This window comes from Pseudopodoces humilis, chromosome 2 (assembly GCF_049639895.1).
Source record: "Pseudopodoces humilis isolate 2021_Gansu_Grassland_sample_001 chromosome 2, ASM4963989v1, whole genome shotgun sequence".
Lineage (NCBI taxonomy): Eukaryota > Metazoa > Chordata > Aves > Passeriformes > Paridae > Pseudopodoces > Pseudopodoces humilis.
The window spans coordinates 59,850,213-59,862,489 of record NC_142201.1 but is presented as its reverse complement, the minus strand read 5'-3'; the positions used below and the strand labels follow the sequence as shown (position 1 = coordinate 59,862,489).

Below are 12,277 nucleotides of genomic sequence, written 5' to 3'. Positions count from 1 at the left end.
CAGATATATCTGAATTCAAAAAAATACCTTGATGCCTTTTTTTTTTGCCAGCCCCTGTGTCCTGATGATAAAAAAAGGAAATTTAGTCATCTAAACCATCCTTGTATAGTTTAAATCCCTCTAGATATGAAAAGGGTTGCAATGTTTACAATTCTCCCTGAACTATAGTAATTTTCAAAGGCTGTACAGGACCTCTGCCTTTACTGTCACAATAACGGCACTTTAGATATCAACAGTTTAAATATCAGTTGAATCCAAATAGCCTGCAAATTGAGCTTCCTATACTTACCCTATCTCATTATGGATAATGCTGCATATGCTCTGTTAATCCTTTTGAAAAATTATTGACTCCTGAATAACTTTCTTTTAGTACTATAAATCATGCCTTCATGGTATTTTTTTTTTTCCTGTCATTGACTTTTAAGTTCAAGGGTCTGTTTTATTTTCATCAGAAAACAAATTTCTCTCTATGCTTAACATGAAATATTCTAGGCTCGTGTTTTCCATTTTAATGGAGGTTCATCACTCTCCCCTGCCTTCTCCTCACTGAATAAGTGATACTTATGCAATGCACAAGTGGAGCATACAAGAACAGAAGAGTAACAGAACAGTTCAAGAAGCTAAAAGGCAACATGACGTAAGTTAGCTGTATTAGCATATCTGAATGTGTAAGAAAAAGTAATTGTGAATTCATGCCTCATTTGCCAATCTTTACCATGCATCAGTTGACAGAATAATTGTTATTTCCAAAATACCAACATTGGCTTTTAAGCAGAAGATGCTGTATGTCCTAGCTGACTCTTTAGACGTTTATCTTCATCTACATTTTTGCTGATCCATATTTGCCGCCCTCTGAAGGAGTGTAGGCATCTGCTTGTAAAAGGGGTGAAGTTTCTCACACTGCTTTAGGAGGAGAATTTCCTGCCCTGGGATGAACAAACATGCACTTGACCAAACTCTTAACATCAATGTGTGATAGTTTCTATCTGATGATACGTGTGCTAAAATAGAATAGTTTGGTGGGGAGGCACCTACAACAGTCAAACTGCATGACCTCTTCAGGGCTGAAATGTCAATAATGTATTACAAAAACCAAGATAGGGAACATCTCCTTTTGTAAGGTAAAATTCTTTTAGGCTCAATAAACTACTCATTATTAGAATTATTATTAACATCATTACTATTATTATTTTTGGATTCCAGCTGGGTCCTCTGCATTCCTAAAAGGATTATTTTTAGTGTAAAATCCTACCAGGAAAGGTGTGATTTTAAATAATGAAAGTCAAGGACATTTAGTATCTTGCAGAGCTGGCTCTACAGCAAAGGCAATATTACTGTTACTTCAGGGCCATCAAAATTCAAGCCCTTCACGTGTGGAAGAGCTGTCTGAAAAAATTATTTTGAAAATGCTACTTCACATTAAAAGTAGCTGGAAAAAATTGTCCCCAGGATGGTATTATCTGTATGTAGCCAGTAGTTTAACAAGGAGCTCTTCCAGACATATTCCTGCTCTTTTGAAAAAAAAAATCTCTTTTCTGAAGTACATTAGCCTGCAGAGGAGAAGAAACAGGGAAGCTATTAATATGTTTTCCCATTTAACCACGAATGCTCCTAACCCTCCCTCACTGAGAATGTAGATCTCTTTTGGCCAGCAAATGCCGGTAAGGGCACTTTCCTGGATGCATTTGTGCTATTTTATAATCTTGGTGGCCTGCAGAAGGTAAGATGGATTTTGTCGAGTCTGAGGTCATCCTTCTTGTGGAAAATCTTTCTGAAATTATTGCATGGTGAATAGAATTCAATCCATGCTGTAGATAAAGGAGGCTGCTGTTTAAAAATATTTTGATGAAGCACAGACACTGTCATGTCTACATGGTATGGTGGATTTCCTTATACTTAGAAAGTAATCCAAGCCTGTTAAAGACAAGTAAATAACCTCAATTTTTTCCCCTTCCCCTCTCTCTCTTTCTTTTCTCTGTATTGCCTATATTATAACAATGCAAAAGTCTTTGATGACCCCTCATGCATAGCACTACTCAATATGAAAATTTTGTGATGATGAAATCATCTAGAGAAAGCAAGAAACCAATTTAGCTATATTGTTATTACCATATTTTAAAAAAGGTTATGGAGTTATTGTAGATGAGATAATGTATCACAGCAGTGATTCTCTGAGATGGTCATAGGGAAACAAAATATTCTGCCATCAGGCTCTTGCCCTCCTCCTCCTCCATCCCTAACAGCAGCACAGTGTTTACTGTTGTTAGTGGCCACCTGCTTCCCTTCAAATCCTCCTCATGCAAAACACAGTCGTTTCAGAGCAGTCATTATACATTTGGAAACAGCAAAACAACTCTCCAAGCCCCACTGACTGTGTTGTATAGCAACCCCATTGTATGCCATTTCTGCTGCTTGGAAGGCTGGTAGCTGCTTGGCAAGCTAAAGAAGAAGCTTCTTCCCAATAACAGTGTTTTTTCTTTTATCCCGGAGTGTGGTATTATTTTTCTAGTGGTATGATTAGGAAAGAAAATATATACAAAGCTTAAGAAATATTCCAATGTATTTATAATGCAGTATTATGATGGGAGTTAAATAAAGTCATTCAAGTGCTTGAGTTCATTCAAGTACTTTGGGGGGCTTTTAAAAAGAAATAATTGTTGCATAGAAAGACTTGCCTGAATAGCAATTATTTGATTAAAAGAATACTGGCCCAGGTCTTGTGCTTTGCTTTCTGTGAGCTTAACCATGCAATCATTTTTTATTGCCATTGTTGAACCTAGATGGATTTAAATAGGGCTTCTCCCACGTAGGCTCTTTAATGATACTTTCAAGGAAGAGAGCACAAGTAAATTGAAATGAAATCCCGAACCCACATCTCAAGGAAGAGGGTGGGACAGGGTGTGAAAGGAGCCCTGGAGCTGTCGGAAATGGCAGGAGCAACATTACACAGTAAGGAAACCAGAGAGCTGGAGTCTTTCTGAGGATAGAAAAACAAAATTCCTTCTGCTGAGAGTCTTTTGCTTTGACTGGATGCAGATGACATTCTCTCTGAACCTACTGCCTAATTACCTACAACAATACTTCCAAATGCAACTGGCACCCGTTCCCACTGCCTGCAAGCAGTTATAGAAAGCAAGCTGGGTTTCTAAGTTTTTTTAGACCCACCCTACCTAAGAAATACAATTTCTTAACTGTGCATGAGGGGAATAAAAACAAAATAAATGGAAAAGTCCTGCTAAAATCTTTGTAAGACTTGAAAAAATTTATGTTCTGTCAATTGAAATCTGAAGTGCTGAGAAGGAATGACATTGCATCTTGGCACATCTCAACAAAGATTGAGAAAGGGTGAGCCAGTAACATTCTGGGCGAATCTTCATGCTCCTGGAAACATTCTTGTTTTGCAAAGTGAATAGCAGCTGATTGTTAAAGCATGGTTGCTGCTGATGGCAGGAAAAATGGCTAAAACTCTAACATGAAATATAGCTGAAAGTAAGTTTTAAGAAGAATTCTATCTGCAAAAGATTTATGTTATAAAATTCCTCTTGCCAAGAATGGAACAAGAACCTGACAGATAAAGAAATAGCAACAAACAAGCACAGCTTTTCCAGAGATGATGGAAATGTGCTCAGAGCAATGATGCAAGCTCTCAGTGATGATGGGTGTGTTGCCCATACCTTTTCCTTCCAAAGAAGTACAGAAATACTCAGTGCATCTTTAATAATCTGGACAGACTTGGCAAGAATTGTCACTGAGTATTTATTTGAAATGTAGTTGCAGGGAAGTATGAAGCAGATATTCATTTAATCTCAAGACTATGTAAAGATGTGAAAAAAACCCTTCCCAAACAACTCAGAGGTGCAATTATTTACCTTAAGGCATCTGATTTTACAGGTTCAAAGAAAACAGATCTGTTTCTTGTCTATTGCTGTTGGAAATTTTGCAGAGTTTATATAGAAAGTATTTTGGTTTTCATTAAATAAATACATTTAAACAACTCATAACAGAATTCTGGAGGATTACCACAGTAGTCTATTCCTGTTAACATTAAGTTATAGTGTCTGAGAAACTGCCACCACAGCTCTCTGTTATTAGTGTTCTGTCATGTATTGGTATCGGGTCACTCCTGTACTTGGCATGCTGTGAAATGGTTGCAAGATTCTTGGACTGAAAGGAAAACATATGAAATTACTGGGGTATTTTCAGTAGTGGCAGGGGGGAAGAAATCATTTTTTCAAGTTCCTTTCTGGTGTTCAGGAAGAAATGGATTGAAAAGACAAAAAGTAACTCAGCTCTCCAAAGAGCATGTCTGAAGATAGCATAGAAGGACATGTTGTTTTTTTAGTTTCACATCCAGTTTTCAAAACAGCTGGATAAATTCAGAAGTAAGGGATTATTTGTTACAAAAACTATATAGTTCAGAAACACCCCCTAAAATAAAAATTTAATGGATTATTCCTGCCCATCATCAATAGATGGATCCATGAGCAGGAAAAGATATTAAAGAAAAAAAACAAACTACAGTAGTACTATAACTTATATTGAAATTTCACCACCACAGGTCTACATAAAATCAATATGTTTAAGCCATTCAGCATCAGCTGTTAAGGATTTTCATGAGTCCATTCACTTTGTAGGTATTTTGAGTTAGTATAAACTATTTCCTTTACATCCCTTTCACAAGCCCAAGAGATTTGACATCTATGGAGAAGAGGTTGAACAAAGACAGGGTTTCTAGCAGAGAATCCTCTGCCCATTTTCTTTGGACATCAGGAAATAAGGTCCTGATGGTTGTTATTAGATTACCCTTGTTCAGAATATTAAACAAGGTTAAAACTTGAATTATTTTTCATTTAGACACTGTGACTCTGTGGGGAGTGGGTATGGTTATTCTGGGATAGGATTTGACCTAAATTTGTTTCTTGGTTAGATTTGCATACTGACCTCTTATTTTGAGATCTCTGAACGATCTCTTCTGTGGTGTGAAAAAATTGCTGACTCGATTAGTGTTAGTAATTTAAATTTCAATATCTGAGATTTCTTTGCTGATCTGTTCTGTTTGTATATGTCTCTAAGTGGGTTCCCCAGTCCATACTAGTTTCTCAGTAATTTCAGACTGTGTCTGGAAGAACTTTTTATCTAAAAGGAGAAGAATAAGCATTTTGAGTGGTGGGAAGTGTCTGGAACTGGACTTTAGGCTTGTCAATAGAGTGAAGGAGGGAATGAGTTTGACTGATGCAGCTGTTGTTTCATCTTCATCATCATTATGCTCTGCATGAAGAGTAGCAGAAGAAGTGGAGAGGTCGCTCAAAGAGAAAAAGAAAACTAGGGAAAAAGTAGAAAAGCATAGCATGGAGCAAAGTTGGGAGAAAAAGTGGGACAAATCTGCCGAAAGTGGGATTAAAACACCAGAGGAAACGTGGTAAAGCCCCTTCTAAGCACTCTGAATTCCTGCTTCAGGGAGAGGCAGCTTTTTCCAGGCTAGCAATTACATCTAGCTGGTTTGAGGAGCTCCAGGTAGTAATGAAGATGCAATGGCAAAGGCTTTAGCTTGGCTGTTCAGGGATCCTAGGAAAATATTTGGATGTTGTCATCTGATATCTGTGTTACTTTGTTGTAACAACCCATACCAACCAGGAAAAACAGACTAAGGCAGTGCAGTAATGTCTCGGTGCTGCAAACGCTCCTTTGTTCTCTCCTCGTTTCTACTTTTTGCTTCCCATTGCCCAAAGGCTTTTTATTCTCTTCTCCTACCAGATAAAGGTCCCTGACAAAATATGTAGCAAGGAAGATTTGCCGAAGCAGATTCTTGATCTGACATCAATCCAGCTTCAAATTTGCATATGAAAATTTAATAGGGTAATTTATCACCTTTATTCAGGTAAAGAGATAAAATTGCAGGCAGCTAACAACCTTCATTTGTATGTTGAAAGTTAGCGGGAAGTTAGGCAGTTAGATAGCGGCACTTTTCCTTTTCTGATGTGGATTACCCAGAAGGAGTAATCATCAGTCATAGTTTTCCCTGGCAACTTTTACCTGATACCAGCAGGTAAATCACAGAGTAGAGCATGGTGCTGTTCTCTAGCTCTGATACCTTCAATTGTGGCAGGTCTTCAGCAAACATCCAGTATAACCCATGCAGGACTTTCAGCGTAGCTTTTAAAAATAACTAAGCAGTTTGACTGTGCTGTATATGAGAGCAAACAATAAAGTGAGTATGGAGGAGGCTTCGTTAAGATTGTTTGGCCTATGAGCAAAATAAAGAGAAGGACAAGACAGGCTTTCCTAGTGATTTACTTTCTATGCCTATGAATCATGTTTTTTTTTCTCTGTTATTGTGATTGCATTTCTTTTCTCGGCACTGCCGAGAAACTATCATTATGGGTACACTATTATTATTATGGGTAGAAAATGTAAAGGGATTGTGATATTTTCTCAGCAGTGATGAAAGGAACAGGACACTTCAAGGACATGCTATAAAAGTTGTTAGGACTTCAAGATGCTGTAGCTTCTTCATCTGAAAGCACTATGTACAATCCGTATTGGATTAATGTGAGTCATGCTGAAGGATGCTGGCTGTACTGTAAGCAATATTGATCTCGCACATTTACTTTTTAACTTAACGATTACATGAATTTCCCTTTTTTCCCCAGCATTTCTGGGTGAGTACACTTTCAAGACTGTAAACCCCATGGGAAGGAGCCAGGCAGTTAATGTTGGCAAAGAATCTGGCAAAAGACATTGCTTAAATATTTGTCAAGAGCAACAGAGGCTTATTTAAAAAATAACTGTGTGTTTCAGCTATTGTCTTGGGGAGCTTATTGGAAAAGAGCAAATAGAGGCACGAAAAAATTTTGTAATTTTTATAAAGCTTTCAAAATATTAAGGAGTATTTGCAAGATAGTACAAGTTAAATATATTTTAGTATAGTTTGATGTGGGTTGGCTTTTTCCCTATTTTTGGTCGAGAGGAAGGGAAGAGAAAGAAGGAGGGGCTGTGTGCTGTGCAGTCAGCGAGAAACCTTGGAACTGGAAAGTACGAAATGAAAAACAGCAGATGTGAAACAGTGGTTTCTGGCTTCCAACTTACGAGCACAAATGTATCAACTTAATAACATCAGTTAAAACCCGTCTTTTTGGGGCCATGGAAGTAAACAACATGGAAATAATTAGTAGTAGTCAAACCAAATCTACAATAAGTCATTTGTTCTTGGTGAAATGTTTGTCCATATTGCTTTATGGTTTCTATCTGTCTAGACAAAGTATTCCCCAGACACGAGGGGACACTTCTGACATTGTGGAAGATTTCTGTGCAAGACTATAACATGGACATGGCTTTGTCACAAAAGACAAATGTTCCTCACAATGTGCAGCAGAGCTGTTTGCTGACTGAAGGGAAAGATGGAAGCCCCAGTGATACACCACACATAGTTCCCTTCAAACATAAAAAATTTAATCCAATTATACCAGCAGGTCAAAGAATTGGTGGGCTTTCATACTGGTGGTATTGTGTGAAATATTAGTTGAGCTATGCAGCTAAGTAACTAGAGAGGATTTATTTATGACAGTTACTGGTGTTTTTCAGAACATCAAAGACCTAGCCAGCAGATTATGGAGCAGATGCATTACATGAAGTAGAATTGATCATGATTTCCTAGGTGTTTGGAGGTTTTGTAAAAAAGGGAGAGCATAATTATTGAAAAATTCCTACTACAGTTCTCACAGGATTTTTGGTCTCTTTTGTTCCTCCCTAGTTACTTGTTACCTTGATTGGGTAGAATATGAATTTTCCCTTAATGGAAGCTGTGGAGAAGAATCATCAGCTCCTAATTAGCTCAGCACACTTAACATTGTGCTACCAAATATGTGGTCTGTCTAAAGGTAGATTGGTTTATCTTAAGGTTCATGTTTTTGAGCTCATGCAGCCTGAGAAATATTTTTCTTCAAGAGGAGCTTAGACAGTAGGAGTGGTACAAATCTTCTCAAGCTGTGCAAGAGTGGCAGGAAACATGGGCTGTTATCAACAGAGCAAATGCAGGTCACTCGCAAGTGGGTTGAAGGATATTCTTTTCCATTTTGTTAAAATATCTGCAGGCAGCCAGAAGCATTCTAATTTTTGCAGTGCTGTTTTGTTAACTGAAAGAACCTAATGAAATTTTTACATATGAGCTCTCAGCTCTTTTGAAGACAGCAGCTACAGTGGATGAAGTTTGTGAGGGGTTGAGGTCCCATTATAGCACACTTAACCCGTCATTGTTGCTTTTCCATGGTGTGCCAAGACAATACTGTAAACACCAACCACCTCCAAAGTGGATAAGCTTCTGTGCTGAAGTGTGAGGGTGGACACAACAGGTGAAGAAAATAAAGGCAGAAAAGAAATGCAGTTGTTTGGTGTCTGCACCACATGCCAGCACCACTGGTATCGATGGGATTGCTCCCCTTTTTACCAGCAGCAGTATTAGTTTTGTGGCATCAGGAGCCTTGTGGGAGATTTCTGAGAAAGTCTCCACATGAGAGTAGTTTTGTTTAGATCTTCCATGAAAAATCCACTGAACCAAAAGGCACCATTTGGGAAAAAAGTTTTGTGATGTTCAGAGTGGTGGGCTCCCTACTGATAGCACTGAGTGTGGTAACAGATATTGCTCTGTTATCTGACACATTTAGTTCAGATTAAAGCATTAAACAAGTGTGAAAACATCCCTTTTTACTGTAGAAATGTTTGAAGAATTTCTTCTGGGAAGAGCACTGAGCTGGTAGGTAGTTTTTGAGGTCCTTTTAGCCTAACAGGCCTTTCCCAACTCTGGAAAGCTCAGTCAAGGAAAAAGTTGAACAGCCTTTGTTGGGATGCTGCAACAGTTACATGAGAAATGGAAGTGGGTCATTCTGGATGTAAAATTCAATTGAAACATGTTTTGTCAGCATTGAGACATTTGAAGATCCATGTGCAGAGGGTGTGTCCACTTCTTCTGCCATGACATCTGTTTGGAAGGAAGTGTAAAATTTCCTTTGTGATTCACACCAGAGCTACAGAGTTGGGAAATTCCCTTTCCTCTCCTTATGTCTGGTGTTTCACTCTTGAGTGGAAAGGACTATGGCTTGCTAAAGGTCCAAGTGAAAATGAACTTCTGAAAAAACATGTGAGGAATCAAATGGTAATTTCTCTTATCACAGATGCTGGGAAATCTAGCTCTTATCGTGATACTATTAAGATGTCTGAAAATCGTTTATTTGTTAAAACACTATAGAAAGAATAGATGTGAGGCATCTTTTCCAAAGTGGGATAATGAGTAAGAAAACAGAAGGCAAAATGCAGGACTTTGTTTTAGAATCATGGATATTGAATGCTAAATATTACTGTTTATAATGGAAAAACCTGTTATTTTACACTACTCTTCAAAATCTTGTGGTTTGGACTAGTTAATTTTGTTTCATGCTTGGGTTTGAACATTTCATGTCCCTTGGAAATTAGATGTTGTAACTAGTGTTCTCAGTAGTAGTACATTAAGCTGCAAAGTGCTGGATTTCAAGCATATTAAGCAGTAAGTACTTTTGAGTTTTTATTGTTGCCACATACTTTCTGATAGCCAGTCCCATAATCATATAATACGATGCTGCAAACTGATATGTTTATTGTTCTAAAAAGATTAATAGGCACATGTTGACCCTGGCAACCAGATAGAAGGGAAGATTTCCAAAGCATTAAATGTGATATTGAATTTGCTACATTAAATGATCTATCTTTATTTTGGCTAGATTGCTTATCTGTTAATTGTGATCTGTAAGTCTAGTTACAAATGTTTTTTTAAAATACTGTCAGAAAGTCAAATCCTGTGTTTGCAGACCTAGTGGGCAGAGGATGAGGTCAATCTCTTTACTTATTGTGATAACCTGAACACTTCAAAATACTTCTGCATCTATGCAGAAGTGAATACTGCTGTAAAATTCAGGTCACTTCAGTTGCTTTAAAACACGGTCTCGGAGGATTTTTGGTAATTTTGAGTACTATATCCACCTCTGGGGCTCCCAGCATAAGAAGGAAATGGACCTGTTGGAGTGGTTCCAGAAGAGGGCCACAAAAATGATCAGAGGACTGGAGCACCTCTCTGATGAAGGCAGGCAGAGAGAGTTGGGGTTCTTCAGCCTGGAGAAGAGAAGGCTCTGGAGAGACCTTATAACACCTTCCAGCAACTAAAGGGGTCCTACTAGAGAGCTGGAGAGGGAACTTTCACAAGGCCATGTGAAAAGGACAAGGGGTAATGACCTTGAAATGAAAGAGGGCAGGTTTAGATTAAATACTAGGATGAAATTCTTTACTGTGAGGATGGCGAGACAATGGAAAAGGATGACCAGAGAAGCTGTGGAAGCCCCATCCCTGGAAATGTTCCAGGCCAGGCTGGATAGGGCTTTAAGCAACCTGGTCAAGTGGAAGGTGTCTGCTTATGTCAGGGAGGTCGGAACTAGATGATCTGTAAGGTCCCTTCAAACCCAAACTGTTCTTTGATATATGCCCACTGAGTTAGAAGAATTGGTTGCCTCAAGGCAGAGTTTCTTAGCATGGACACAGTCCTACAACAAAGCATCAGACCAGTCCTTTTTATCAAGTGGAGCAGCCTCTGTCTCATACTTTGAAGCTCAGATAATGGGTGGATGAAGCGCAGGACAACTGCTGAGCACATAAACATATCTTTAAAAGGATCTATTTTGAGGAATTACAGAAAATAGAGTCTGCTTGGAATAATCTAACCAAACTAGCAAATGCTCAAGTTTATTTTTTGTTGTCTGTGAAAGCAAGGAGATTAGTGTTTTCCCACAGAGGGATCACATTGGATCTGCCTTTTAGGTTGTTACGGGATATACAGTTGGGTAGGCATATCTGTAGGGCTGAAATGAGAGAACTGTCTCTCGTTTGTTTTCTCCAGTCAAGCATAAATCTCTAATCTTAAGGGCATTCTACCCTTGGTTTAGATTTGTTTATTTTATTTTTACAGTCTCCATTTAAAATCCATTTTAATGAGCTATTTATGCAATGATAGTGTTTTTAATATATGTTTAGGTTTTGTGCAACTCTAAGTCGGGCAATGATGTGTGAAGAGGGCATGAATTAATAATATGGCAAAGGCAACTGGAATACCTCCAACATACCAGCCAAACAAGGTTTTGAAGTGGGTGCCTGTCTACCCATTTGCTTGCCTCTGCCTCAGACCTGAGTTCAAGCTGCTGTTTCTCTCCTCAGGGGTGACTTTTATTTTCGGGCTTTGTTGCATCCTGAAGCTAGTTAGGACACCCAGCCTGGTGCATGAGTGGTGTCAATGATGGTGTGGGTTTGAGTGTGGGATGAAGGCCAGGGAATGGAGGAATGTCAGGAAACCAGCATTTCTTCCCATATGTCATCATTCTGCACTTTACTCGCTCAGTATGGGTGAAGTAGAATTGTACCAAGGTTCAAGTCAACACCAGAAACATCTCCAGTAGGGAACATGGTGCATGAACGTTAGCTGGGCAAAGACTTTTCAAATGCTGTGCATGCCTGTGGCTTTTCTAGTCATGGCAGGTCTGCATGGGACAGTTTGGTGACCTGAGCCTTGCCACAGTGCAAGGTATGACAGGGCCTTTTGATGCTCTTTATGTGTGCCTGCTTCCTGACCACTCATAAGAGGCTTCATAATTTGTCTCCAGACATACCTTGAATATAATAACAAGAATAATTAAAACTCAAATAGCAATTTGGTGCTCTGACCATCTGGGATCCATCCTGAGAGATGAGATGTAGTACAGACCCTAAAGCTGTTAGTGAGGTAAGTTTTCTTACTTTTTTTTTTCTTTTTGTAATTAATTTAAATGGCTCTTAAATGATTTTTAAATGAGTTCATACTCACAACAGCTTTGAAAATTTGTGTCTTGCCGGTGGGATCTGACTGCTGCTTCTACTGCTGTGCCTCAGTCTGATTCCCAGCTGGAAAAACCAAACCTCTGTATCAGCTGGGTGCAACCTCAGCACAGTGATAAAGGAAAGTGAATAAATAGTTGGAAGCTTTTCTAAACATCATTTAGAGAGTCCCTTTTTTAATATATCAACCCCAGGGAGAAAGGAAAACAGGGAGAAAGAGGATATTACATTTGCTTTATTAGCATAAGTGTGTGATGGTTCTGTTACTTGCTTGGAAAGAGGATGCTGAGAAGTATTGGGTGCATGAAGTTAAAGCTGATGGAAGGGTTTTGTGGAATATCACTTTCTAGCAAGGTTTTCTGTTCTCCTTTTCAGCCTGGAAAGGCTGGATTGG

The 12,277-nt window shown here is 38.7% G+C and overlaps 1 protein-coding gene across 7 annotated transcripts in view; it reads left to right on the top strand.

Annotated features, from left to right (window-relative positions):
• The window catches only part of ENOX1 (ecto-NOX disulfide-thiol exchanger 1), a 307,218-nt gene that overhangs the window by 37,579 nt on the left and 257,362 nt on the right, over positions 1-12,277 (top strand). For 5 of the 7 annotated variants that reach the window (XM_088068196.1, XM_088068183.1, XM_088068203.1 and 2 more), the window contains exon 4: positions 493-637. The exons of the other annotated variants lie outside the window; for them this stretch is intronic. The gene's annotated coding sequence lies outside the window, so the exon portion shown is untranslated. The remainder of the gene's footprint in view (positions 1-492; positions 638-12,277) is intronic. 7 annotated transcript variants of the gene reach the window in all.